This window comes from Silurus aristotelis (assembly GCF_946808225.1).
Source record: "Silurus aristotelis genome assembly, chromosome: 8".
NCBI classification, from domain to species: Eukaryota; Metazoa; Chordata; class Actinopteri; order Siluriformes; family Siluridae; genus Silurus; species Silurus aristotelis.
In genome coordinates, this window is record NC_139581.1 from 30,332,793 (window position 1) to 30,360,661 (window position 27,869).

Sequence of the window (27,869 nt, forward strand, 5' to 3'; positions counted from 1 at the left end):
CGTCACATCAGCTGCAGATCTGGTAATGATGGTTGATCCAAATGAAGAACATAAAGCAGCCTGAACAATTTTATACAGTAATGCAGAAAAATATCGAGTGTAGATCAGTGTAAAGAGTGAAAACGCATTTCCCTGCAGTCATTAGAACTGAGCTTTTATCACTCAAGATGTTTCTACAGTCTCTGACTTTGTTCTTCGGTAAAACAACTCATTAAAAGGGACGAAGACGATCTTTCTGTAAAGGCAAATAGGGACAGTCTGACATGACGCTGAGAAGATTAAACCGCCACGACAAACAATCGCGTAGATCCTCTCGCGAGGAAACGTTTGCTATGAAAACATCTTAAGCCTCCAGAACTTTCATAAAAAACAGGATCTGAGGAAAATCCAGAAAATAGATAAACGTCGGATAAAGAAGAAGGCATGTTGAAGTACAGGACGCTGTGCTAATCATCATGGAAAAGTCAACATTAATCGAGAGCATTCTTGAGGAAAGGCATTAATGTTCTCCAGGATGTTTTTTGAGAACACAGATCTCTGCCAGCTCCTGGTCTAAGTCTACTGGGGGGTATAAAATGTCTTGGTTTTTGTTTTGATATATAATATAGGGGGGACATGACCGACATTTTCGCTGTTGATCTCCTCAAATGCGGTGTCTGAACCTTCTCCCTACAGGGATCTCTGGATTTCTCCAGTCCCTTCATTTGTTTACTCTTTCATACCCACAATGCACTCTGATTTCAAGTGTACATTTAAAGTACGCTCGCCTCAGTAATACTGCAAAATTAACAAAAAGAAAACTAGATTAATTTTTTTTTATCATTTGTATTTTTTTCTTTTTTTTTTTTATATGAAATGTATTTTTATAAGCATGAAACCAGTGGAATATTCTCTCTATTATAAACCCAATAAGTGTGTGTCATGTCTGATGAAATCGCCTGTGACAGCGTCTCCTCCCTGACGCATGGTATTTGTCATTGTTTAAATTCTCTCACTCTTTTTCATTCCCAAATAGTGAATTCGACCGACGTGTATTATATAGAGATTAGTGAACGAGTGAACGAGTGAACAAGAGAACGATTTTAAACGCAAAAAAGAAAAAGCTGTTTTAAAATGTATCTACTTTGCAGAGCTTTTTCAAAAGCTACGTTTTACGAAATATTTATGCGTTTTTAAACTAAAATGTATTCGAATGAACATGACCTAAAGTTTGGAAAGTCTAGAAATATTTATTAGTGTGATGTGAGAAGAAAAGGCTTTAATTTTCATTTCTAAGACGATGTTTCGATCTTTGTTGAAAATCTGGAGTAGGTACTTGTGCTAAATTAGGAGTCATGTGGTGGCTCAGTGTTCAGGATGTTGGACTTCTGATTGGAAGGTCATGTGTTTAAAAACAACCTTGTTGGACCCTTGAGCCCATCATGTAATCTCCTAACTGTAAAGGTGATAAAATCGCATCTAAGAACAAAAGTTTTGACCAAAAAAAAGCATCTCCTTAACCCTGCACATATTAATATTTTTTTTATCTAGACATATTGCAAGGACACATTATATCAGTGGTGCGACGTTTTCTGAAGTGCTTTGCTGTCAACATTTTTACCCACGCATCGACAGAATCTTTATGATGCATATTTCATCAAAGCATCGAGGTTATCTTTTGATTTTTTTTTTCTCCGGATGTCTGGTAGACGGCTTGCTCTTTTTACGTTCTCTCGTTGCGACAGGGAATCCAGCCTGCTGTCGATCTGGGTTCTTTTGAACGAAGGCTCAAGGTCACGAGTTCATAATATGTATTAAAAGAGAAGCGTCTGTAGAATGAATTTTCATAGAAAGAATGTATAATTGTAACTGGACACTCCTTTTAGCAGGACCCTGGACAGCTCCTGAAATTCCAATCGGAATCCAGAGACGCTTGCATTTCTTTTAATGTAAATTATTAGAGAGGGAAAGACGGGAACCGATCCTTATTAATGAACCTCATTTCAAAGCCACATTAGTGACATAAGACTTCCTGTGCCACTTAATTTAGTTGAAATGCCTCCCAGAGCTCCGACTCCAGTCGAATTTATACTTTTATCTTCCCTTTTCCTTCCATGAATGCAGGTTGCATTACACAGGGAGAACACGGAATGAATGAAATGTCCCGAGAGCACACGTGTATTTAAGTATTAGGATATGATTACGTGCCATTCACTCTTACAACCCAGTAAGTAACATGAGTGCTGGCTGTCATTATCCTCCCACCTGTTCTGGAGCCTGTTTCCATGACGACGTCAACTTAAATAAGCATCATTCTGCATGCAAATCTGGCTGATTCAGACACTTTCCTAAAGGCAGGAGGTAGTTATTTAGTCGGGAAAGGAAAGTGAGTAAGTCGTGCTTAAATATAACTTAAAGAAGATTGATGGTTTTGACAATAAAAGACCTTTAAACCACCCCCCCCCAACAAATTTCTACCCGTTTAACAGCCAATCACACCCACTTCCCTTAAGATTTGATCGTTTCTGCACCTGAAGGACTTCTGACCAATCCCATAGACTCTTCAAGAATCATTTTGTCTCTGAAAGGAATTCTGAACAAATCTCTGTATCGTACACTCCTCAGAGAGATTTGAGAAATCGCGTAAATCTCGAAATAACTCTAGAGGCTACGTATACAGTAATCCAGATTTATCTAAATAAACACTCCACATCCACACTTTCATTTGTAATCATTTTCCAAAAGTCAATCATCCACGCTGAAAGGTCTGAAAACGCTCACGTCCCTGTACGAGCAGAACGTAAGAACGTTTATTTACTTCCCGGCTCTTTGAGACATTGCGGCAATGACTAAAAATGCGTCTCGTTTTCGAAAGCCTCCGTTTTCACACACAGGGCCACACTGCGACGCCAAAATCAGTGTTTTCAAATCTATTCACTTCAGAGAGCGTTTTCAAAAAGTGTTTTCGTCGACTGAAGACATCACCTCACCATGGACGGAAGCCTAAAACATAGAAAAAAAATATTCGCTTTCATACGAAAACGTATTAGCGAGGACGTCGCCTAGACCAGGAGTGTACAATCTTTTCCACAAAGAGCCGCTGTGAGAGCAGGTTTCCATTTCAACAAATCAAGAGCCACACCCAATCATCTTTAAAAATTATAATGAGATCTGAACAGGTAGAATTCGGTTGCTTGGCTTGAATGAAAACCTGCACCCACACGGCCCTTTGTGGAAAAGTTTGTACACGCCAGGATTGGGCCAATCGTATCCGGTCCCAGTGATCCCATTACAGAAGGAATTCCGTCTAAACCTGATAAATCCTGTAGGATCTGTAGGACTAGGATCTAGCCACTCTTTCCAAATCCTTTAAAAATGTCAACCTATTCCACGTGTCTGAACAAAATTGGAATCATAGCAGTAATTAACGTGTACCACCTAAAAATGCTGACCAGTCCACAGCATCTCATTACTTCATTACTCATTAAGAAATTCTGATCAGTGATACCCCAGGAATTCACAAAGCAATTCTGAAAGTGTCTAGAACATATTCTTTTTAATAGGAATGTTGCCCAATCAAGTAGTTCTGATAAGGCAATATTCCAAAAGGAAGTATCTGATCAGGACTCTTGATCAGAAGGTTTTGAGATCAGATCCCTGCACCTCTGGCACTGCTGGCTGATGAAACAGGACTGTTAACCCTCACCTGCTCAGCTGAACAGTTTAGATGAGATAATTGCAAGACGTTCTGGATGAATGTCCATTAAAATGCGATAAATGTGAGTGAAGATAAAGAACCAACACTGTGCTTACAGCGGCATACAGTGAAATTTTCGAATGTATGGAACATAAACTGTTTTAGCAAGAAGCCTCGTTCGGAGGAGAATCAAATGGTCAAATTGTAGCGATGATAGCGAAGTCCACCGGGAACTGACCACGATCTTGAAACCAGCAGGTTTACTGTCAATCAATCGGAGTGAAGAAGTGGGTGTTGAGCAACCAGACTAACTCAGAGAGAACAAGCTGTAACCCTGTTGCTCCGGGTCTTTCTTCCAGGCAGTAAGGGAGTAAAGAGTCTACGGCATGAGTGGGAGGCCATCAAAGCTTTATGGATGCGAGGGAGACTGTAATGATGTTCTCAGCTGGTTTCTTTATGCATTTGGAGACACTGCAGTGACCATAACAACACTTCGGCTCAGGATGGTAAAAACTGGCTTTCTTCTTCAGTCTCGGCAGGAAATTGAGACACTGCTGGGGATTTTTTGTGTGTGTGGCTGTTAAGCAGGCAGTGTAGAGGATCCACTTAGACGATTTGATAGCTTTTAGCTGTCCTATTTAACGATGAAGGATGGTTTCACCTAAAGCTCTGTTACTCTATTACTTAATTCACTGTCATTTCCAGTGTGTGAATACTGTATGAGCGAGAGAATGTAGTCATCACAACGCTTTGGAGCAGATTTAAAAGAAAATCATCTTCTGGTCACTCATTTTTTCTAATCTTAAGCGTCTGGATCTTAAATACAAAACCCTGGAGAACACTAGCGAGCGTTCATGACCATGACAATCTCATATCTTGTTTGACGTAATCAAAAAGGGGACAAAGTGACCCATCGGACCACACAAGACCTTCTCTGGCTGAGATCCACCAATCTAAAGTTTAGAGAGGAAAAAAAGACTCGCATTGCAGTTTCAGATTCTCTGCACCTCAGGAATGAATAAAAATCCAACTTTTTGCAAAAAAAACAAACAAAAAAAAACCCCCACTAAAGCTTCTCTACTTATCAGGCTGCAGATACAAGTCAGAACATTCTCTTCCTATCAGCTCCTCCATCTACACCGCAGGAAAAATGGTGCTTTCACACCCAACATCTAAACCAGGTGCTTTTTTTTTTCTTCTCTCTCTTTTAAAAAAAAGAAAACATCCTAGAAGCAGATGCTCTAAGCCATCATGTAGAATCTGATGAGCTTCATAGCGTGCAAAACACTCAGGAATATTTTAGTACGTGTGCTAAAGTTCTGGAGTAGATGCTACCTGCATGCAGATGAGCTGAAATTCATCTGAGGGGAAAAAAAACTGGAAGGAAAAAACACACAAAAAAAAATAGACAAATTGGATATATTTTAAAAAAAATCCTCTCTGATGTCAGCAAAACTTGATCCTAATTGATGAGTTCACACTCAAGCAACAAATCATGTGTGTTTGTAGTTTTTGTGGGCGTGTGTTTTGTGTTCCGTCGTAATACAATACCTTTGTTCTTCGATTCGATTAGCAGAAGCAAGCTAACCATGCTAGCTCTGGACACACTTCTTCTCTCCAAGCTTTATTTTCCTTCCTTACACATTTATCGAGGTTGTATATGTATAAGTCAAAACAATAACCTCGATTATAGGTAGAGACTGGAGTAGGGAACTGAAGAAACATGGGACCACAGTCACCAAAGGACTGAACTGAGAAATCAATCTAACGAGTTTATCGATCTGTCGGATTCTATCACATAAAATGTACATGTAGTAGCGAGAATTTCGATTCGAACATCGCGTATCTCTGCAAACACGGCATTGTGTGGCAAGAAGTGACGAGTCATTCATTCAGAACGAGTCTTTAATGTGACTCAGAAGAACGAGTCGACTCAAAAAGTGATTCGCTCGTTTTCTACTGGACGCGAACGAGCAAAGCATCGCAAAATCTCCGCAGTTTATGTACAGAAAACAGAATTGAGTAGTTCCTCTCGTCACTCTTCTAGTCCGAGTCATCCGTACTTTTGTCGCGTGACTCCCAGAGACAGTTATACTGTATATACTGCATAAAAGATCGGAACTGTAGTTAGTAAGGAAAGAAATGAACTAAAAAGATCCGTTCATTTTGACAAGATTCTAAGAACCGAGTCACTAAAATGATTCGATCTTCCAATAAACTCTCTGAAGACACCATGCTAGGTTCCAGACTATCTATTTAGCACAATGCTAATTCTCTGGCGTTACTTTTCTGTGTGCAATTCTGTAATTTGATGTTAATATCATGTTCCTGGAGAAGCTGAGAGAGAACAGACACACCCAGACAAACAGACAAAGGAGTTTTAATGTTTGGGTAAAAAAAAGATCTAGAACACAAACGTTTAGACTGGAATGCTGAAACAGTGGTGGATCGAGGAGATTGTGTAGATAGTGAAGAGTCATTATCTGGCTAAAGAGTGGATTCTGAAGGAGCTCCCACACCTACGTCCTCTCCGACTCTTTTCCTGTGAAGTGGACCAGCTGTAAAAGTCCTTATTTTTTTGGAGACTGTGTGCTGCTGTATGATGAAGTCGGACAATAGCTTATTTTCTCGTTCTATCCTGACTTTTGACTGACACCAATTCTCCCTGTAGCATTATGCTCTTCTGGGAAGGAAAAGATCGATGCCGTCGCTCCTGTAGGGTTTCAACTTCGGGGTCACGGCTCCAATTTTTTCCATCACCACTGGGACTCTTTTGATTTTCACCTTCTGCACCTTCGGGTTTGAGCTCTGCGATTTCTGCTTCTTTTTTTTTTTTTTTTCCCCAGAACCTCGAGAATCCACCACAGAGAACTTTTCTTTAATAAGCGTTCCTACGCTTCCTGTTCTGTTTTAGGACACGGTGGTGCTGTGATGATCTGGAGTTTCCATCACGCCAAGAGCTGAAGAAAAAGAGTCGCCACCTTCTGACCAATCAGAATCCAGCATTGCTGAGATAATGGTAGAGTCATGTTATATATGTTTGAAACGCCGTCCAGGGAACATTTTCGATTTCGCTTCGAGCTTTCCATCAGTTTCTTTTTACTCCTAATTATATTTGCATATTTTTAATTAGAGACAAAGTCTTATGGCTTTGTGTTTCATTCATTAATCTCACTTTCTCGCTGTGGACTAATTAACAGCAAAATATTATCTGGCTGTCAGAAGCTGTTAGAGAAAAAATACATATATTTATATATGTGTGTGTGTGTGTGTGTGTGTGTGTGTGTGTGTGTGTGTGTGTGTGTGTGTGTGTGTGTACTGTATATAAAATGTGCGTGAGTTATTTATATTTCTACAAGCCACTCATTTTGACGAGATGCTCCCAGCATGCCAGACGTCTCCGTGTTCTCCTCCTGCAGCCATCGTCGATTCTTGATTTTGATCATTTTTTTGCTCATAGAAGAAGCGAAACTACTTTTTTTTTAGAAGACTAAAAGTTTTTTTCTCTCTCTCTGTCTCTGATCAGTCTAAAATATTATAAATGTATATATATATATATATATATATATATATATATATATATATATATACATTTTTTTTTTCTTTCTTTCTGCTCCTCAGCAATCAGGTTCTGTTCTCTTCAGCTCTTTCACATCGCTTCTTCTGGTTCTCTCTGATTGTGGGTGATCATCAAGGCTTTTTAAACCTGACGGAATGCCTCAGATGGAATGAGTACAAGGTCGGATTGGGGGGAAAAAAAGAAAAAAAAAAATGAGAGAGAGAGAGAAAAAGAGAAAGAGAGAGAGAGAGCAAGATCTTCTTTAGTATGGCAATCACTTGCTTTTTAACAATGTGCTGTTCTTTTTTTTTTCTCAGTCTATCACACTGTATGTATCACTAAATTTCTAATTAGTGGAAGAGAAAAGATGGAGTGAATCAGGTGGAGCCCAGAAATCTTTTCTTTGGCACTTTTTGCATTTACATAGTTTTTTTCAACAGAGAGCTGTTGAGGTCCAATCAGATGAGATTATCTTTAATGTGTGTATTGTGGTATCACTAAATATTCATAAATCTGAGCACAGATGCAGATATTTGAGGTGGTATTAAAAAGTTTTGAGATTGGCTCCATGTTTAAAACTTTATTATTATTTTTTATCTCTGTATACGCTCTCCGCCGATCGTCATCGCGTTTCTGAACCGTTTCGGCGTTTTTCGGGGCTTGAGATCGTTCATGATCTCTCGTAGTCTTCCGGCGATGTTCTTATCCTCTTTCTCTCAAAACACCTCGAACGGCTCATTGCAGCCATAACACCATTAGTCTCCAAACATTTCAGATTGAGATTGAGATACAGCTACCCGTAGAGCACAAAGGGTTAAGGGCCTTGCTCAAGGGCCCCATGAGTGGCAGCTTGGCAATCCTGGGGCTTAAACCCTCAACCTTATGATCAGTAATCCAGAGCCTTTACCACTGAGCTTCCACCTCCATCAAATTTTATTGAACAACGTCAGCAATTATCATGAAATTCTAAATCAGATTTATTTTTTACAGTCTTTAGTTTCTTTCGTATTCAATTAATTATTAATTGTAGTCAAGTAATTCTGATGTGATTCACTATTTGACCAGGACTGGAACCTTGAAAAGAATTCCCAGAGAGAAATAAAAACACCAGCTTCCAAAGTATGGGACTGTCCGTTTTTTTGGAGAACCAACACAAGCCTACAAATATGGCTGCCATGGACTACACCTCCCATTAGACCTCGTTCCTAATGAGACACACTTGTTCTCAATTACACACTCACACTCTCGCTGCTGACTATTTAAAGGACGTGTATTCAGTATTGATGCTGTTTGTGTGACTCTCAGACCAGACCAAACCTTGTTCTTGTGTTTCTAGTTTCAGGATTCTCTCATTTTCTGATGCCCCATGACCCTTTTTCTGAGGTTTTTTTGCATGTAAAAACTGCCCCAGCATCCATCTGAGTCCTTCAGATGATTTTACCCGATATTATTCCTATGTTGTGTGTTTGTAAGGAAAAGAAAAAGCTGGTTAAAGTCACATGACATCCAATAAATCCTATTAATCATTCAGACCTTTTTATTTATGCTTTACTTCTCTGCTGAACCTGGCCACCAGAACCTCGCTGGCTTGCTTTTTCATCGATTTTGAAGAAACGGACGCATGATAACTAATTACGCCGAGGCGAGACTCTCTCTCTGGAATACAGATGAGGAGGAAAGCATTCGAGCGCTACTTGATGGGTCACTTGTTCATGCAAAGATAATTATTTTGCTAATTAACTAGGTTTCTTCAGAGAAAAAAAAAAAAAAAGTAAAAAATGAACGCATTCTGCAAAACAACACAACAAAGGACGCTTTTACAGTCCCACACAGATAAACAACAGCAGCTACAGCTTCTGATGGCACTTAAGTGAAGCACTCGCATTAGCATTGACGGAATAGAGAACTGCTGTTTCGCTTTATAACCACGACAATCTGACAATCTGAATCTACTAATCAATCGGATAAAAATACAGATAATTATTATGAAGCACAAATTAACACAAAATAATAAAAAACTCCCCGGAACATACAGTTTATTCCTAAACGCAGGATTGCTTTATATTAATAATATTGTCTGGTGATGATTTTAGAAGTAGTATTTAGGGAAAAAAGAAATTGCTTAGAAGGTGTTGATCCGAGACCATGCTGTCCCCAAACCAGGCTGTGATTCAGCTGTTCAGCTGTTACCAGTTTAGTTGATAAAAAACTTCTGACTTACAATGACTTTATACTAAATTCCTAAATAAATTGTGCTCTGAAAGAAATGTTTTTGACCTGGAATCTCTGGAATGTAACTGGAAGGGTATTAACCAGGAACACAGTGATGTTTAACCTAAACCACTTCATTTTTTTTTATCACATCATTCTGATGCCACGACTATAGAAATCATCAATGTTCTAGAGAAGTGCAGTAGATCAGAGCGCGGCATCACACAGAAATCTCATACAGTCAGAATGAATGTCATCACTAAAGCAAGAAACCCAATTCAACACGTCTCCTTTCACTGGAGCCACGACTGCACCTCCCACATACATGATCTCCAGCAGAAGCGTCGATATGAACCTCATCACATCACCCCAGGGTTTTTAGTGCATTGTATCCCTGCAATACGGTTTTCCTGGGGATTTACGATGTGCAGATTTTCTTGAAAAATCGTGAATCTGCTACCAGAACCGTTTCTTCGTCTCTCAGTCGTTGTGGCTTGAAAAAGCTGTTAAATCCACATGAATATTTTGGAGATGATGCAGTTTGAGAGCTCTGACATAGTGAGGCTCTCTGACCATCCGATCAACAGACATTAAAATAGCGACATTATTACACGCCTGCTATAAGGCCCCGGTGTTGCCGACTCTAAATTTGATTGGTTGAAGCAGGAGCTCTGTTAATTTCTGAAAGTTTTATGGCAAGACGTGATGTGACGGCTAAAAATCAACTGGATGGAAACTGCAATGCAAAAATACCATAGAAAAACATTAGGACATAAAGAGAATGAACTATTGGGAATAATTTAATACATAGTCATGAACAAAAATATATTAAATCATAAGTCAGTGTTTCTGATCGAGTTTAAGCCAGCAGAGAAGACCCTGATGATCTGCCACTGCAGGAATGTAAAAGAGATCAGGCTGGCAGATTTGCAGTGGGTACGATACTAAAAAAAAATGTGTTTGGGGTCAGAAGTGCGAGCCAAAACTCCCCCATAAACCTATTTAAGAGTCCTGAAAGTGTTCACCAAGCCAGAATGCTCTCCCAGCAGAGAGAGTACAGGAACTTTTGTTCTAATCTGTGATAAAACAGAGATTGGTAGCCAATCAGACAATTCAGCACTGGGTTAGTGACAGCTCCTGCTCCTGGATGGCTTTTGGAAAGCGTAAAAATCACACTGATAAAAACACGGCGATGCGAGCAGAACCGCTTCAAAAGCCGTCCAACCGAACAGAAATAATGTAAATAACACGATGACGAGTTGACGTACAGTACAGCAGAGATTAGTGTCGGTGATTACAGGAGACATTATTACAGCTCATTAAACACACACATGGAGACGAAAATGACCCGTGTTCCTGGTTATAAAACTGATAGTATTGGATGTCAGAGCGTTTCGCTCATGCTGGAAAAGAAATCGGTTGGAGAAACTCGTTCTGAAGAATACGCGAGAGCAATTTAAAGGATCTGCCAGTCCACATTCCTCTCTTTAAGACCACACCTAGCCATCACCTCCTCATCACCTTTGTTCCCATTTGAATATCCCAATGAATATCCACAAAATCTAATGGAACGTCTTTCCAGGTGAGTTTATTATAACAGTGAATGAAGATTAAATGTTAAATAGGATGTTCAAATGTCATGAAGTTTCCTCTCTCAAATACACACTACGTCCTGAACATGCACTTGCACCCTGCCTTTTAATGAGCAATACATACATTTTTTTGAAACACTACCCATCCTTGTGTGGATTCCTTCATCAACGGCTGCTACAGTGATAATATTATGATTAAAAAGTAAAAAATTAGTTTTATGTCCCTTATGAAACCTATGTTAAGGGACATTGATTTTCCAAATTTCTTAGCAAAAGTGCATCACTGGGAAAATTATACTGAAAACAAACATGAACCTGATGAAGATCACTCTGGGATTTCATGATATAAATAACTGAATATCTTGAGGAAACATGAATGTTTCTATTTCTGTATTTAAATATCACTGTATTAAGTTAGTGATGTTTGAGCCAAGTGGAGATGATAAAAGGGATTGAATTAGTCTGGTTCGTCTCTCACTGAAGTTCAAAATGAATCTTGCTGGCGTGACTTCAAGAAACTGTCAAAGAACTGAAATCTCATTCGAAAACTTAATCTAATCAGGTTCTTTTAATGCACGTTTCCATTTTGTTTCCCAACACCAGAGTGTATTTGTGCCTGGTGGCAGATTTAATGCAGTCCAAATACACAGCACAACCAAGAACACGATAATATACTGTATACACGTGTGCGTGTGTGTAACCCTCTATCTTCTTCTTCTTTTTCTTTCGGCTGTTCCCATTAGGGGGCGCCACAGCGGATCATCCGTCTCCACACCCCGCTGTCCTCTACATCTGCCTCTTTCACACCAACTACCTGCATGTCTTCCCTCACCACATCCATAAACCTCCTCCTTGGTCTTCCTCCTCTCCTCCTTCCTGGTGGCTCCATCCTCAGCATTCTCCTACTGATATACCCCATGATCCTCCTCTGCACATGTCCAAACCATCTCACCCTCTATATAACCCTCTATATATGTTCTAAATCGCTCTTTAAACCGAACTATAACAGAAAAACATGAAGACTTAAGGTCTTTATCAGGTCCTTCAAAAAAACATTCAGCTTCAGATTAAACACATAATCATAAATGTTAACTCTTTATCAAGTCCTGAGATCTACGTTTTCTTGACTTTCAGTTTATTTCCGATCTTTTAGCTTCACACCGCTTGGCTCTTAATTCCCAGGCATCTAAAAAAATGGATCGTTTATGCAACAGCACCTCTTTCAGGACCTACAAAGTTGGCCAAAGGTTTTCCAAAGTCTATATGTCTCTCGGTGAAGGTGTGTCTCCTGGACCATACATGACGGACTGCTTATCCATTGTTGAAATTTACATTTAGCAGAAACGCGAGAGGCTTCACAAAGCACAAAGTGGACTCATATTTCAGTTGTAGACAGCTCTGAACGCTAGCAGGCCTCCAGGCACCGAGGTATTATTCTTTAGCGGGGAGATACAGAAGGCCGATCCAATTCTACCTTCCCATCAGAGATCCCCTACCCCTGACATTTGCATGATAAATGTTGTGCAGTGCGGCAAGACTAGGTCAAGCCAGCATTGTTATTTTTAATTTACCATTTCATTGCCGATGTACAGTAAAAAAAAAAACAGCGCCGGGTTCGTTCAGCATTCTGTTCTACGCACATCATCACCTATAAAACAACGCCGTTCTTTCTCCAGATGTTTCCGGATTTGTGTTTTTACGAATATATTCCCGTCTCGTGATTTCTCTTATCAGCGATGCTCCAATCACTGAGGTTTAAACAGGTAACTGCGAAAGAGAACCTGGAGCACAGAGGTAATTAAGTCATTACAGGATCATTTCCAAGTGGATGTGAGCCAGAAATAGAAGGAAATGGCCACAGGCAAGGCTAAAGGCCTTGAGAGAGGAGACTACACCATACAGCACGGAGGAAAAATGTGAGCTGGGGTTAGAATCGGGGTTAATCAGAGGCGGGTCGCAGCGTAATTTTGATTAGCATGTTAAAGCTCTGATGTGTTTGTTTTTCACTACTAGCATTTAGTCGTGATAGAAAGTCCAAAACAGCGTTATTCCAGATTTATTCCCAATCTTCTGTATAATAACCTTCTCTCTTCCATTCCAGTTTATTTCAAAGATGTTCAGTAGGGTTCAGGTCAGGCCAAAGTGCATACACAGATGTTCTATACAGTTGTGAGCTTTCAAATGTTTAAGAAAGACTCACACATGAGGGATGGTCAGGTGTCCAAAACATTTAACCAAATCGTGCTTTTAATTCATTGCATTTCATTTAGTCCAATAAAGAAATTTTAATTAGATTCAAAGTGGCTATCAATTAAGGTTTATGGGAGCACCTCGGACACTCACGGGTTCTCCTCGGAGCTCCAAGCTACAGTTATTTCATTTCCATTATTATGCAGGTCTAAAAGATTTGATTCAATTTAAAAGTAAAAGGTTTTGCTCAAGACAAGAACTACTCGACCAAATAATGAGAAACCAACAAACTCTCAATTTGTCAAATAGAAAAATTTATCTGCAGCTGAACAATGAAAGAAAACAAAAGAAATTTGAAGAAGAAAAAAGCATTTCTTGTTGTAACAGAAAAGAGTTTTCTCATCTAAAAATATGGACTCAGGGTGGACGATTCCACTACAACCTGACCTTCTAAAACAATACAGTCTGATTTAAACCTATATATTGCTTACTAATATCAAACTGACAAGATCCAACACCTCTTAAATGAAACCCTGTTGCGAGATACATCCAGGTTCTTGTAGAAGGTCAATCAGAATCTGTCGGCTGAAGAATTTACATAAGAGGGTCTGATTCAAAGCTCTGATTGTTGAGAAAGCTAGAGTTGCTGAACAATGGCCATTTTTTCATCCATACTTGAATTTGGAGCTTTCGATTCCATACAGTGAGATCCCTCTGTCCACCAGCTGATAGACCACCTTAAAAGCCTCAGCCTTTCCAAACCCATACTTTATAAATAATTGAGAATATAATGAAGTGGACAGACCTGAAAAGGCATAGCAATGTTTAAAAAACATAATTATGTCTCCTGTAATCACCGACACTAATCTCTGCTGTACTGTACGTCAACTCGTCATCGTGTTATTTACATTACTTGCTTCTCGCATTGCCGTGTTTTTATTTGTGTGATTTTTACGCTTTCCAAAAGCCATCCAGGAGCAGGAGCAGGAGCTGTCACTAACCCAGTGCTGAATTGTCTGAAAAAAATAATTCAAGCCCAGGGAACTTCTCACAGCTCCAGGTTTCTTGGTTCAAATCTGAAATTGTGTTATTCTGTGTATGTTCTCCCTGAGTTCCTCAGGGTTCTCTGTTGAGGATTTCCAGCTCAAAGTCAGCAATACTAAAACTAGCATTCTGAGATCATACACAGGATATATTATAGTGGAGGTTTTTAAATCGGGTTCTAAAAAAAAAACTGTCTTTCTAAAGCATTTGATCAACGTTTCATGATTTGAGCTGGACTACAGACTCATTTTAAATGACTTCAAATGACTGCGGCCGAGGCGCTGCAGCTGCTCCGAATGCTAAATAGCCTTTTCAGATGCTTTAAATGAGAATTTTGCATAGAGCCAAATGCAAAAGTCATTAACAAAGAACGGCCGTGTTTCGCCTGATAATTCGGTGAAAAGTGTCGGTGAAGAATTTCGCCTTCACGAACAAACTGTTCCTACATCTGCTAACTAAATTAGCCCCCAAAAATAAATAAATAAATACAGACGTTGTTTTAATGCTGGAATTAAAATAGAAAGTGACATTTCTGCTCTTTTTTTTCTACTCCTTTTTTTTCTGCTCATTTCTGTTTAAGGATCACACTGATGTTCCACATCGTCGCATTTTAATATAGAGAGAACATCAGATCAGCTACACTGAAGCTCATTCATTCTTCATTAAAACAATGATCTAATGATCATCTCCAAAACATTCCTAAGATCTTTCTAAAGCGCTTGCATTTGGTACGCCTACACACTCCAGTGCTCATGTTAGTTCTCACTCTCCAGTGTTCTGTAGTGTTTAAAGACTATAATCACACTCTTGATGTCACCCAAATGAGGATGAGGGTCCATTTTAAGTCTGGTTCCTCTCAAGGTTTCTACCTCATAACATCTAAGGGAGTTTTTCCTTCACCACAGTCATCATGGCTGCTCATCAGGGATAAATACACACCATTTACCTTCACTCTTAAAATCTGTAAAGCTGCTTTGAGACGATGTCTGTTGTGAAAAGTGCAATAGAAATAAACTTGACTTGACATTTTGACTGCTAGAAAATACAAATTCCCTTCAAACTTGTTCCCATGCAGCCACATGATCAGGTTAGGAAGGAATGCTGTGTCAGCACTTCAGAATGCTATTTTTCTAACCTGTGGCACATTAATATTAATGATAATCATGGAGTTCGGCTGTCAGAAGAGCAGCGAGGATAATCAGCTCTCTGTGGGGAACCTCTGGACGTACTCTAACGTCCTTCTGGTTTTGTCATGTTTGTGAGGATCACAACACAATATTGGGGTTAGTGTCTACTGGTACCGAAACAAAGACTGAAAAGCAAATAAAAAAGTATAAATAAATAAATAATGAATCAATCCAATTCAATCGCAATTTTGACTTGAAATGAAATACGAAAAATTGGTAACTTTATGAATCAGAACAGTTTTGGTGGAATTTTGGTGGAAATTAAAATATTTATGGAAGTCAACCAACATAAAACATCTGGTGGTTTAAATGTCACATTATTTGGTCTTAAATAATAGTTACAGCGAAATCCAATTTGTCTGGTATAAATATTGTGTGGAAAAACAATCAAAATAAGATGAATTAAAAATTCTATCACAATGAACATCTCGACCTGCTGTTTGGACGCTTTGCCAAGAAAAAGTCTGGGGTGTGTGTGTGTGTGTGTGTGTGTGTGTGTGTGTGTGTGTGTGTGTGTGTGTGTGTGAGATCTGGTCCTGATCGGAAAATGACCGCTGATAAGTATACAATATGCTGGAGGAAAGAGCTGCAGGTGATTTGAAGAGCATCACTTCACTTGGAAAGAAATCTACACCAACTGAAGTAACAGGAAATTTGATTAGAGCTGAATCAGAAGAAGCAGAAGAAGTGCACTGGCCAGTCTAATCAGGATCAAGTTCTGAATCGGGTCTTGCAGAGAATAAACAGTAGACGACTGCAACCGGAGCGCAGAGCGAGAACCACAGAATTACTAAAAAGCACAAGAAAGGCAGCTAGATGTTTCTTACTACTTCCTGTTTATTCACACAAGACTCACACCACTGCACTGAGGAGGAGGAGGAGGAGGAGGAGGAAGAGGAGAAGGTTCAGTCTGAGGCAGAGATCTCCAAACTTACCTGAGATGAGAAAAACAGACAGAGATACAGAAAGCGAAATAAGAGTCATGAAAACTACTACACTGTCATCCAAGTATCATATATTCAATTTGCATATAACTACGAACTACTGAGCAGCTTTTATAAACATTTTCTATATCTTTTGTTTAGTCAGCACATCCACTAATTCACTAATTAATAGATAATAATGTTGTAACTGCATAATAATGAACAAATTAAATAATAATGTTAATAAAAAAAAGCATTATTCGATAATAATGTAAATCCGTCACCGTTAATGACTTCATTGTTTTCTTTAAAAAAAAAAAAATCGGAATAAATCTAAATAAAATAAATGTGATTTCTTTTAATGAGATGAATTTATGCATTTATTCGTGTATAAAATGACAAATATTATGAGCATCATGTTGTGAAGAAGGAAAAGAAAAAAACAAACACACAACTATCGCACAGTTGTGCAATAAAGCTGATTCTGATGGGTACGTTACACAAATACGCAGTATAAATTAATAGTAATAGATCAATTGACAATTAACTTCTAATAATAATCATTAAAGAACTCTTCAATTTAACATCATAAAAATGAAACTCTTTTATTGTTTATCAATTTTCGATGTTAATTTGTAATAAACCAAATCCAATCCAAAATATTCCCCATTAAAACGAAGTCTACAGATTTTTATTTCTCTCTCACAGAAACGTCTCTTTAAGCTTTTGGGTCTCAGTTTTTAGCTCAATTATCTGCAGATATTGCAGACAGTAAGTGCAGGAAGATCAACCTGCAGAATAAACACACATACAGTAGGCCGTGGCTCCGTGGTGGCTGAAATGGACTTCAGGTCTGTTTCTACTGAATCTAAATCTCACCGCAGGCACTTGTTTTCTCCCAATGATTATACCAGCAGGGATTTTCTTCTCTCTGTGTGTCCTGTCAGCTTCTTCTGAAATGCTGTCCGTCACATAAAATAAAAAAAGCCCACACACACACAAACACACACAGAGCTAGCAGTGATCCAGTGCTGTTTTTAACATGCCCGAGTTGTCCTTGGCAGAATCTCTGTAGTCGTCTTAAACGGCTATTAAAGTACTTTATTTAGCTCGAGTGAAGTTTGTGGGATGAGCTTTGGGAGGTTTGGGGGGTCAATTGAATGTCAGACAATTGAGCTTTGTCCAGAAAACTAATTAAAGATGATCCAAGTTTCATTTGAAAACTTTTATAGATGTAAACAACAATAGTAAAGAAAAACCAACGTAACAAAAAAACGAGCAATGTTGAGCCTATTTTCCAGCAATGTACGTAAATGATCATGGCCCACATTCTCCAGCAATATACGAAGGAGATCATGGCCCACATTCTCCACCAATATACGTAGATTATGTCCTACATGTTCCACTAACATACGTAGGAGATCATGTCCCACATTCTCCACCAACATACGTAGGAGATCATGTCCCACATTCTCCACCAACATACGTAGGAGATCATGTCCCACATTCTCCACCAACATACGTAGGAGATCATGGCCCACAGTCTCCACCAATATGCATAGATCATGACCCACATTCTTCACCAAATTAAGTGGGAGATCATGTCCCACATTCTCCACCAACATACATAGATCATGACCCACATTCTCCACCAATATACATAGATCATGACCCACATTCTCCACCAGCATACGTAGGAGATCATGGCCCACATTCTCCACCAGTTTACTTAGATTACTGTTTATATGTGTAGGAATTATTGTATTTATTTATTGCTCCACCAAAATGTCAGGACGGTTCTTTTCCAATCCCTGTATTTTTCTCTTTGCTCCACCAAACACCACTGCAGCAGCTCCTTGACACCATACTGAGTGATCGCTTGAAAAGAAGATTTTGCCGAGAACGTGTTATAGCAAGAAGGTCGACAGATCCACGTGAATAATGTTATTTATTTAAAAAGTTCCCCCACATGAACAGCAGGGTTCCTTTCACTGAATGTCAGAGTGTCGACTTAAAGGTCGTGTCTTATGGAAGAGCCGCAGGAGATTCCCCCGGGGCAAAGCAACGCAACAAAACATTCATCATGCAAAAAAAAAAGAAACACCAGAAAGAAAAAAACACCACCAGGTGCTGCGATATAATTTAAAAGAAAACTTTTATACAGTGTATAAAGGTCTGATTGATTTGTTTTTAATTCCTAGATAATACACTAATAGCTGTAAACATTCATTTTATCATTGATATGAACGTTGCATTACAGAGTCTGCTACAATGGTTTAGAACCACAGTTTTGCATTTCAGCACCAATTACTGAACAGCTCCTCAACAATGATAGTTATGAATTGACATTCAGTGTTGAGGATCAGGTTCTTTATTGAGTCTGTTTTTTTTTCCCTTATGAGTCCTGTTCTTCTTAAGGTTTCTTCCTCATGCCATCTCATGCCATCTTCCCCACAGTCACCACTGGCTCACTCAGTAGGGACAAACTTACAATTATAAGGAAGAAACTTATAGGCACTAAATTTGTACACACCATTATTGCTGCTTTATGTCTATGAATCATATATATATAATATTCTGTTAAAATATTTAACTGATTCAGAACCAGAGAGTTGGTATTTTAATCATCAACCTAAAATCTTTCTTGAGCTTGAGCTTACTTTATCTAATTGAGTTATAATGCTATAAAGGATACAAGAACTAAAATCTATTTACACATATTTTTTTTTTAATGTGAAGACAAAAAAAATCCATTACTTTTTATTGTAATTAACAACAATTTTAATCGTTGCCAAATTCTGGCCAAAGGACAAAGAACTAAAATAGTCATTAAGGGTTCTCAGAGTTCTCTTGAAAAAAAATATCAGTTAGAAAAACATTTCCTCGATAATGTGATAAATGACAGACTCTGTTTGTGTGGTTTATATATATATATATATATAATATACTGTATAACTGTATTTATTTGTTTAGCATGCCAACTCCCTCTGGCTGTGTGATAGGTTATCATTAACAGCTTATGAATTGATGATCTCTGCATACTAATCTCAAATCGACTTTTGCCTCGGGGCAAACCGAGACTCGGCTTCGTAAAGTGCAGCTTTCCCGCTGGTCTAATGCTAATTTGATAAATGACACACTCCGTCGAACAATATTATTACAACTTGTATTTCTGATGCTGGCGTACATTCCGAGGACGCATCGTGGCGATCAGGGTGTTCGCTGTTGCTACTCACAACAGCAGACTGATTTCAAATGAACTGTATTAGCTAGCTACATTAGTTAGCTTGGATCGGCTTTTTGATTTATTTCCTGTGAAGTGTTTCTATATAGATTGCAGGAAATTTCTGTTTGTACCCTTCAGCTGTTTATCAACTGTTTGTTCTCACCTAGCGTTGATTCAAGATGATTCTTCTCAACTCGGTTTTCTATCACTTGTATTGTAGAAAGTATTTTATAGTACGTATTGTACTGCCAGTTTATTAGCTGCAAGCAATTGATCGTATTTCAACGACAAATTCAGCACGACGTTGAACAACAATAACAATATAGATGCTTTTCTGCATTACATTGCAACGCGTGATCTTTTCAGACAGAAGTTAGCTCAGAAATCCCACTGAGCTGAACCGAAACGCTTAGTGAACAGGGTCTTTTTTTACACTTTGCCTTTAAATCAAAGTCCTCACCTCTCTTTTTGTGCGTCTGGCTTCCAGCAAACTCTTATTAAACTTTTATTTTCTTTTTCTTTTTTTTCCACCATCCTGCTCATTGGTGTGAATACAATTCTTGTAAGAATGCCAAAGACAGCATGTAGTCGTTTGTGCAAGCAAGATTAAAGGCTTTATTTCTTTTGTTTTTTTTCCTTTTTTTTTTTTTCTTTTTTTTTTTACTTTTTTTCTTTTTAGATTATCAAGAAAAACAGGACTCATTTTCTCCAGGAGCTAAATTCCTCCTCTAATTAGATCTCGATCCCTTTTGTAAACAAGCACATACAGAATTTGAAGGTCGTGCCAGTGTTTGTTTAGCTTTGAAAGCTCGTGCGATCCGCAGCACCGCGGTTTCTATACGGCTCGCCGACCGACACGTTCGCTAAATTAACGTGTAATTAGTGCACTGCTGATGTCACACTCGAAGCGGTGTGGAAATGAAATCAAACATTTAAAAAACTTAAAGTGCCATTCATGAGAAAACATACATTAACATAAACCACTTTTTCGTTTTAGCGTGTGTTTCATCTTCTCCTGACATCAGCATGGGGGAATTAGGGGCTACTGATATACTGTAGTTTCACTTCCCACCAGAGAGGGTGCTGTGGGGATATGCAGATTCGATTCTCTGGCTACCAGCATTTTCCTCCATTTGTAATTTCATCTCCTGGTGGATTTTAGCAAAAAATAAACTTCTAATATATAAAAACCAGCGGAAAGTGGACAACTGGTGTAACATTAGCAAAGTAAAAATTATTGGAAGTAAATTTTCTTTTTTTTGGAAGTAGTAGGAAGTCTGGAAGAACCAAGACTGACCAACATTTTGGGCCAACATAGCGTACACACATAAGAAAGAACTGAGCAATAAGTGAGAACTTTCTTTCTTTCTTTCTTTCTTTCTTTCTTTCTTTCTTTTTTAAAGCTCTTAATTTTATTTATTAATTTTTGTTGTTGTTGTTGTTGTTGTTGTTGTTGTTGTTGTTGTTGTTGTTGTAAATACTAATTGAAGTTCCATTAATTTTGCACTGTTGCTTAATGCTAATAAAACTGTCAGCTGATTTTTTTTTTTATCCTTAAAAAAAGAAAAAATACAAAAAAACCCATTTCCCATAGAAACTTTGTGACGCATTTCGCTATATTTCATTTAACACATTTTAATGATTAAATCTACATTTTTCTTACGTAAGTTCTTTGTGTGTTATCGAAAATTAACTTCAAGAGCCTAAATTAGTCTAGAAGATCTAGCAGGATCCAAACCCAGTGACTCCACCATTACCCTGAATATTCTCCCTAACCAGCCCCGGGTTCATGAGGGACTCGGTATAAAAGAAGATCTCTCTGGAGGTGAACAGGAAGTAGAGGGAGAACAGGGGCTTGTCATGAAGCAATGCCAACATCGCTAACAAGAAAATCCCAGCAGGCAAAAGAGTGAAAAAAAAATAATAATTCTACCACTTAAAAACAACTTGTGTAAAAAAGTGTGCTGAAAGGGTGCTGAAGTTTCTTTTGAACGAAGGTGTAAAAAAACATGTATCTCTACAGAAGAACAGTGTGGTGCTGAGACGCTCAGCCGCAGTAAGACATTTGATGGTTTAAATGTTTCAAAGACGAATGATGATTCAGTGATGATCCCAATCCTGGTGGTTCACTGGAAATGAAGTGAAGCAGGATGCCTTAGGATTTTTTGCCGAACCTTTCCAGGCGTCAGTTAAACGCTAGGATAAGCATATAAATGTAGCAGGGGAGGATGTCGGAAAAAAACTCCCTGCTGTTTCCACTACTTGAAATTTGTTTTTTTACAATATTCAATCAACTCAAAAGTCCCGGGTTTGACTTAAACATCTGTAATAAAGGAGTAAGAGCTGCTGTAATGGAATGTAGGTCATGATAATCTAGGAAGTTCATCTACGGTGCAGAGATCATGAAATACCTATCTGGGCAAAAAACACCATCCTTTGGAAAAAAAATAGAAAAGTTTAAGAATCCATCCGAAAGACTGAAAGGAAATAAATGCTAATTTATTTCATTTTATCAGCTTGATATCAAATATGTGAGTGTCTAACTAACTAGCTAGCTTGTATCTATGCTAAGCAGGGTCAAATTATGTTAAATTATTCGAGGAATTAATACAAAGATGTGACGTGCAGGAGTAAGAGCTGCTGTTATGGAAAGTACTGTACATCATAATAATCTGGGGAGTTCATGATGGGAGATTAGGAATCAGAAGAATCACAGAAGGTGCAGAGATCATGAAAATGCTCAGAAAAATAGATCCATAAGACTGGAAGGGAACAAATGCTAATTAATTTAATCGGCTTCAATTAATGAATTAAATTAATGAATTTGATTTCGTCTGCTGGATGTTGAATCTGTAAGTAGCTACCTAACTAGCTAACTAGGATTTATGCTAAGCAGTGTTCAATTATGTTCAAATATTCACAATTTATTCCAAAAACTAGTGAATTAATGCAGAGATGTGACACGCAGAAGTAAGAGCTGCTGTAATGGGAAGTAAATCATAATAATCTGGCTGATTATTGCAGTTACAGTAAAGCCACACAGCAGCCCAGAGTCTGAAGCGTATTGATGTAACGTGATGAAGTGAAACAGAACCCCCGAGTTCAACGAGTCTAATAAGCAGCCTCTGTTCTGACAGATGAACGAGTCTAACAGGTCTGCAGTGAGCATACGGCGGCTCGGGAGCCATTGTGGCTGATTATCTTTATCAGAGAAACGTTTACAGCAAGGCGTTCCTGCCTAAATATTTCCCAGCATGCAGCGGGAGGCAGTGGAGAGGAGCTGAGTGCCATCAGCCTGCAGTGATTGAAGAGGAAGTCATTGTTCATCAGTCAGGAGGATCATACAGAGGCACTCAGAGACCTACAGCAGGGAAGATGAATCTTTGGATGTAAATGCTCGTCTCCTGCCTTTCCAGCATGCTAAGGATCTCTCATCATGAACAATATCCTGGTTTTTTTAAACACACACACACACACACACACACTTCTACTGAAGAACACAAGCTGAGGTGATGCACAAAACACCCACAAAACAATAGATGACAAAATTCGTACCCGTGAGCTGAATCTTCTAACTCCTGTACGGATATAGCTGAACAAGGCCATTTCTTGCTATGTAAATGCTGCTTAAGGCCTCCAGACCACCAGGGGGCTTTGTCCTACGGAGGTTTTGCGATGTGAGTCCGGCAGAAAATAAAAAAATCACTCCTTGAGACTCGTTCTTCTGAGTCACATTAACGACTCATCACTAATCAATATAGTAACAGCATTGTATTAGCAAATGTGTGGGGCTTCAAAAGTCCTTGTAAAACCCAACTGAAAAAAGTGTGTAGAAATCAGAAAATCACCCAAGCACAGAGAACACGGAGCAATTATCCACACGAAGAGCTTTACACATTTAGTATATAATACAGTGGTTATTTTCTCGTGGCATTTGAGCAGAAATCGAACAAGCATTTGGTCCGGTTCCTGCAGGAGACCACCTTGTTTAGAAGCTGGTGTGATTGCTGTGTGTTCCTCACCTCAAAATGATATTTTGGTAGGTGAGACTACATATGTACAGTAAAAGAACCATAAAAAAAGTTCCATATGCAAACTGAGCAAAATCCTACTTCTATCTGACGAAGCTCCTCCACCCCAAGATGGATAACCTGAAATGTAATCGAGCAGCAGGACTGAACCTGAACCGCACACATTAGACTGAGAACTCTTCCTGGAATGGCAGACTGTGTGTTACTGTAAACCAGGCTGAATGATGAACGCTGCAGAACTTTTGCTTCAGCATAAAGAGTCCCACAGGAACCGTATTGAGGGTTCTACTCCGTTTGAGCTCTATTGGGGCTGGATAACAGCCAAGCTGCTATTATTGTTACAGCACTTGTCAGACCTGAAATAGGAAGATTTTATTTAGTAAACACTCTGCTTACTGTCAGGGGAGAGTTTGAACAGCGCAGGTTGTCCAGGGATAAATAGGTCTGGATTGAGAAGAAATGTAACAATTTGTACAGAGGTCTGAATGTTGCCTGCTGCTTTCCATCAAAAAATAGTAGAGTTTTTTTTTTTTTTTTCTTAATTCCTGCCATGTTTTTCTAACACACACACACACACACACACACACACACACACACACACCATCATCGAAAGCTCTTTTTTTTCACGTAGCAAATCTAGATGTTGAGTTTTGCTACGTTATCAAGCAAACGTGAGCGAACAAGCGAATAATACCAAAGTCTCATCCGATAGTAATTTCCTTCGATGACGTGGAACGTCCGAGAAACGACGTAGCTGCTGGAACATAAACAAGAAATTAAACTATCTACGCTTTACTGTTTTATTTGAACGTCAGTAAAACAAAGTACTAAAACTGGAGCCTTCTTCCATAGATCATAAACCTTATGTAAAACGCCCACCATGCAAGTCTCTGTGAATGAACATGGTCCATTAATGCACAGGGTAAAGATTTTGCCAAAACACTGTGGTGACTACGCTCAGTATTTTTACACCCAACTTTATAAGGCAGTGAATCAGTGGGTATGAAATGGCACCAAACAGCCGAGTGGTCTGAAATAAAACATGGTGTCTCATGTTGTATTACAAACCATTAAAGTAATTTCCTTAATGCCTTTAAGTTCAGAAACCATCCACCTCGGAATATATATATAGATAGATATATTTATATATATTATCCATAATTCCCCTTCTGGCTTTTCTTTTATTCAATAGAACACAGGAATGGCTCTATAAATCTCAGTAAAGCAGCAGACTCCAGCCCAAATGGGAATAAGTTCATATTTATCAGCAGCTACAGGAACTGAAATCACATCAGTCTGATAAGAAACGCAGGCGCATTTTTAACATCTAACGTCCCCAAAGCAATACGTTTGGTACAGCGAGCATAACTAATGACAGTTCGGTACGATTGATCGTCTCGCTCGTGCAATTCGTCTCGAACGTGTGCTGAACAAAGAACTTCGAGTGTAGTGCATCACGTCACGCACACGCTCAGGGTCCCGCAAAGCACTTCAGACCCGATTAACGGCCGCATACATCACCAACACGCGCTCCAGAAACGTATCAGTTTATTCCAAACCGCAGGCACAAATCCGCACCTTTAATTTAATTAAACAGCCGGGATTTCAAACAGCATTTCCTTATAGAGAAAAATGAGTCTGTACATTGTGTTCATTTATCTCTTTTTTATTTGTACTGAATGTTCACGTCCTTTTGTTAGTTTTTAGTTTTCGTTTTAGTTTAATATCGAAACCAGAAAAAAGGGAAAGCGGCTTTTTTGCTGTTTTCCGAGAACCAAAACGGAGAAATTGACATTCATTTTCTTTATTTGTTCAGTCACACAGAGTGCAGTCATTAAAATCTCCCAGTACCAAATACAAAAAAATGCCCTTAAGTGCCCAATATTTCCAATCTGAAGTCTAATCTGACGTCCAATCCAATGTTTTTGTTTTTTGTTTCGTTAGGAATACATGCCAAGTCTAGAACCATCTTTTGTGCAAATGACATCTAATATGATATGAACTAGAACAACAAATTCAGAGCGAACATGGTGTGAGGTGGCGTAGGATGGCATGGGGCAGGATGGCGTGGGGCAGGTCAGGGCGGGGTAGGGTAGGGTAGGGTGGGGTAGGTTAGCGCAGGGGGTGGTGGGGCAGGGTAGGGTCAGGGATCACATCGAATCACTGCTGATTAGTTTCCTGATGGAGGAAGTCCGGAATCCCCGACTACAGACTCCAGATCTAAGAATCTAAAATCCAGCATCCGACAGCACAGTGAAGTCCCTTTTTAAATTCATGAAAAAAAAAAAGTGACGTAAAAATGTCATGAAAAATTCAAACAGCCTTCTGGGAAAAATTCATCTGAGCTTTGCAAAATCCATTGGAGGAGATATTCAAAGTGAAATGTGGAAGATTTTGAGGCATTTGAATGTAAATGGAAGGTGACAGACTCAACAGTGGAGGAATAAATGACAAGCTCTTTGTGCTTCTGCCTGCATTAAAACTCTGTTTTGACAGTTAAAGGAAAGAAGCGAAAAGCTCATATCCACCTTTACTCAATCCATATTTATAAAACTCTATCTCGCTCGCTCTCTATCTCTTTCTTTCACTTTCAGGTGATGAAGGAGGTGAAATTTCTCAGTTACAGATTGGACTGATCCCCCAAATCCCACTGCTTCTTTCACCAAAATATAACATTTCATAATTACAAACAGAACATTCTTCAAGTCTGATAATGAGTAAGTATCAGGCGTCTGCCCCCTGGGGGATTTAAAGTGGGATTAATATAAATTGAAAAATCCAGAACAATAACCACGAGGCAGATTTGTAATTGAGAGCGGAATCAGTTCACATAATCAACTTTCTGAAGAGATTTTTTTTTTTGTTGTTGTTGCTTTAACTACATTTTTATTGTCATGTAAAATAATTGTAATAAAACCACAAAACATACAAATGATGCCCACTAGGACCCTTGCTTAAAGCCTAGAACTGATACTTCTCCAAAAAATCCCTGCTGATGAACCACTGAAGAACCTGTGTAATACCCTGGAGTGTGTGCTGTACAATTATAATTTCTTTATTATCTAGAACCTGTCAGGAGATATCAAGGTTCTTCATTGGTTTAAAAGCACGTTCTGATATGGAAACACTGTATTATTAAGCTAAAGGGGCTTTAGCTTCAGAAACCCCTCAACCCCTTCACTTGTTTTTAAAGAAATAGAATCTCAGCAGAAACTGGAATGTGTTTCTATTAAAGTCTTTTCCTTCCTTTGTGTCCATAAACTGCTAGGTTCCGTGTTATTATTTGTTAAAGAAAGGAAGCGGTTGTAGAGCTTCACTGTCGCTGTGCCACACACACACACACACACACACACACACACTGACCCAGCCACACTATACCCACTGCCTCCTTTTCAGCAAAACTAATCCCCATGGAAAGAAATTACAATGTAATTCTCAGACATTAAGGCATGAATGGATTCACTGGGGCAGACCAGAGGGTGCGAAACACTCATTCTCACTCCCACTGACCACACAAACCTCCAGTATGTCAAATCCATCGAAAAAAAATAAATTCAATTTCAGTCAGGAAATCGCACTGGACTTTCGTCCTCTAACAACTTACCTACAGGCCTTTGCTCAGTGGATATTATGAGCAAAATTTAGGCACGTATCAAAGATACCGTCGTCCTTTCGGAGTCTTTTATGGTGCATCTGGAGGATCAGGATCCAGAAGAGTTTTTTGCGAGGTTCTGAAATAAAATTCTCCTAAAAGAAATCACCAGCGTACTTGAATAGAAACAAACCATGGCTTGATTATTATTAGATCTCTACTTAGAGGAGGCCATCCACCAAATGACCACCAGATGCCATCATGATGCTTCCACCACCATGTTTCTCTGGGCATTTTGCATTGCTTAGTGTATATGTACTATCTCCCTTGGCCATTCCATGTACACCACTGATATACTTTTTTATGATCTTCAGGTCTGGCATGATGGCCAGTCAATATATAAATCAATCTATCCTTCTGTATTCTTCTTCATTTTGTTAATGTTGAAAGTCCATGATGCTTTACTGACTTCATGGCATGTTTGATGCAAATACCAAAAATAAAAATCATCTGCAACAAAATGGAGATCAGATCCAAACTAATCCGATTTAAGAAGTTTAACAAATGATCTCCGAAAACAGAACCCAAAGTCTTTATCACAGAAAAACAGCAAGGATTAGTCCTGTTAGCACATTCGT

The 27,869-nt window shown here is 38.8% G+C and overlaps 1 protein-coding gene and 1 long non-coding RNA gene across 2 annotated transcripts in view; both read right to left on the minus strand.

Moving 5' to 3' along the window:
* lsamp (limbic system associated membrane protein) overlaps positions 1-27,869 on the minus strand; it is a 530,554-nt gene that overhangs the window by 478,968 nt on the left and 23,717 nt on the right. The gene's annotated exons all lie outside the window — the stretch shown is intronic.
* Positions 1,619-6,361, minus strand: LOC310730318. Its single transcript, XR_014534803.1, has 2 exons — positions 3,017-6,361; positions 1,619-2,746 (listed from the first exon to the last, which is right to left on the minus strand). It is a non-coding gene; the product is annotated as an uncharacterized lncRNA (long non-coding RNA).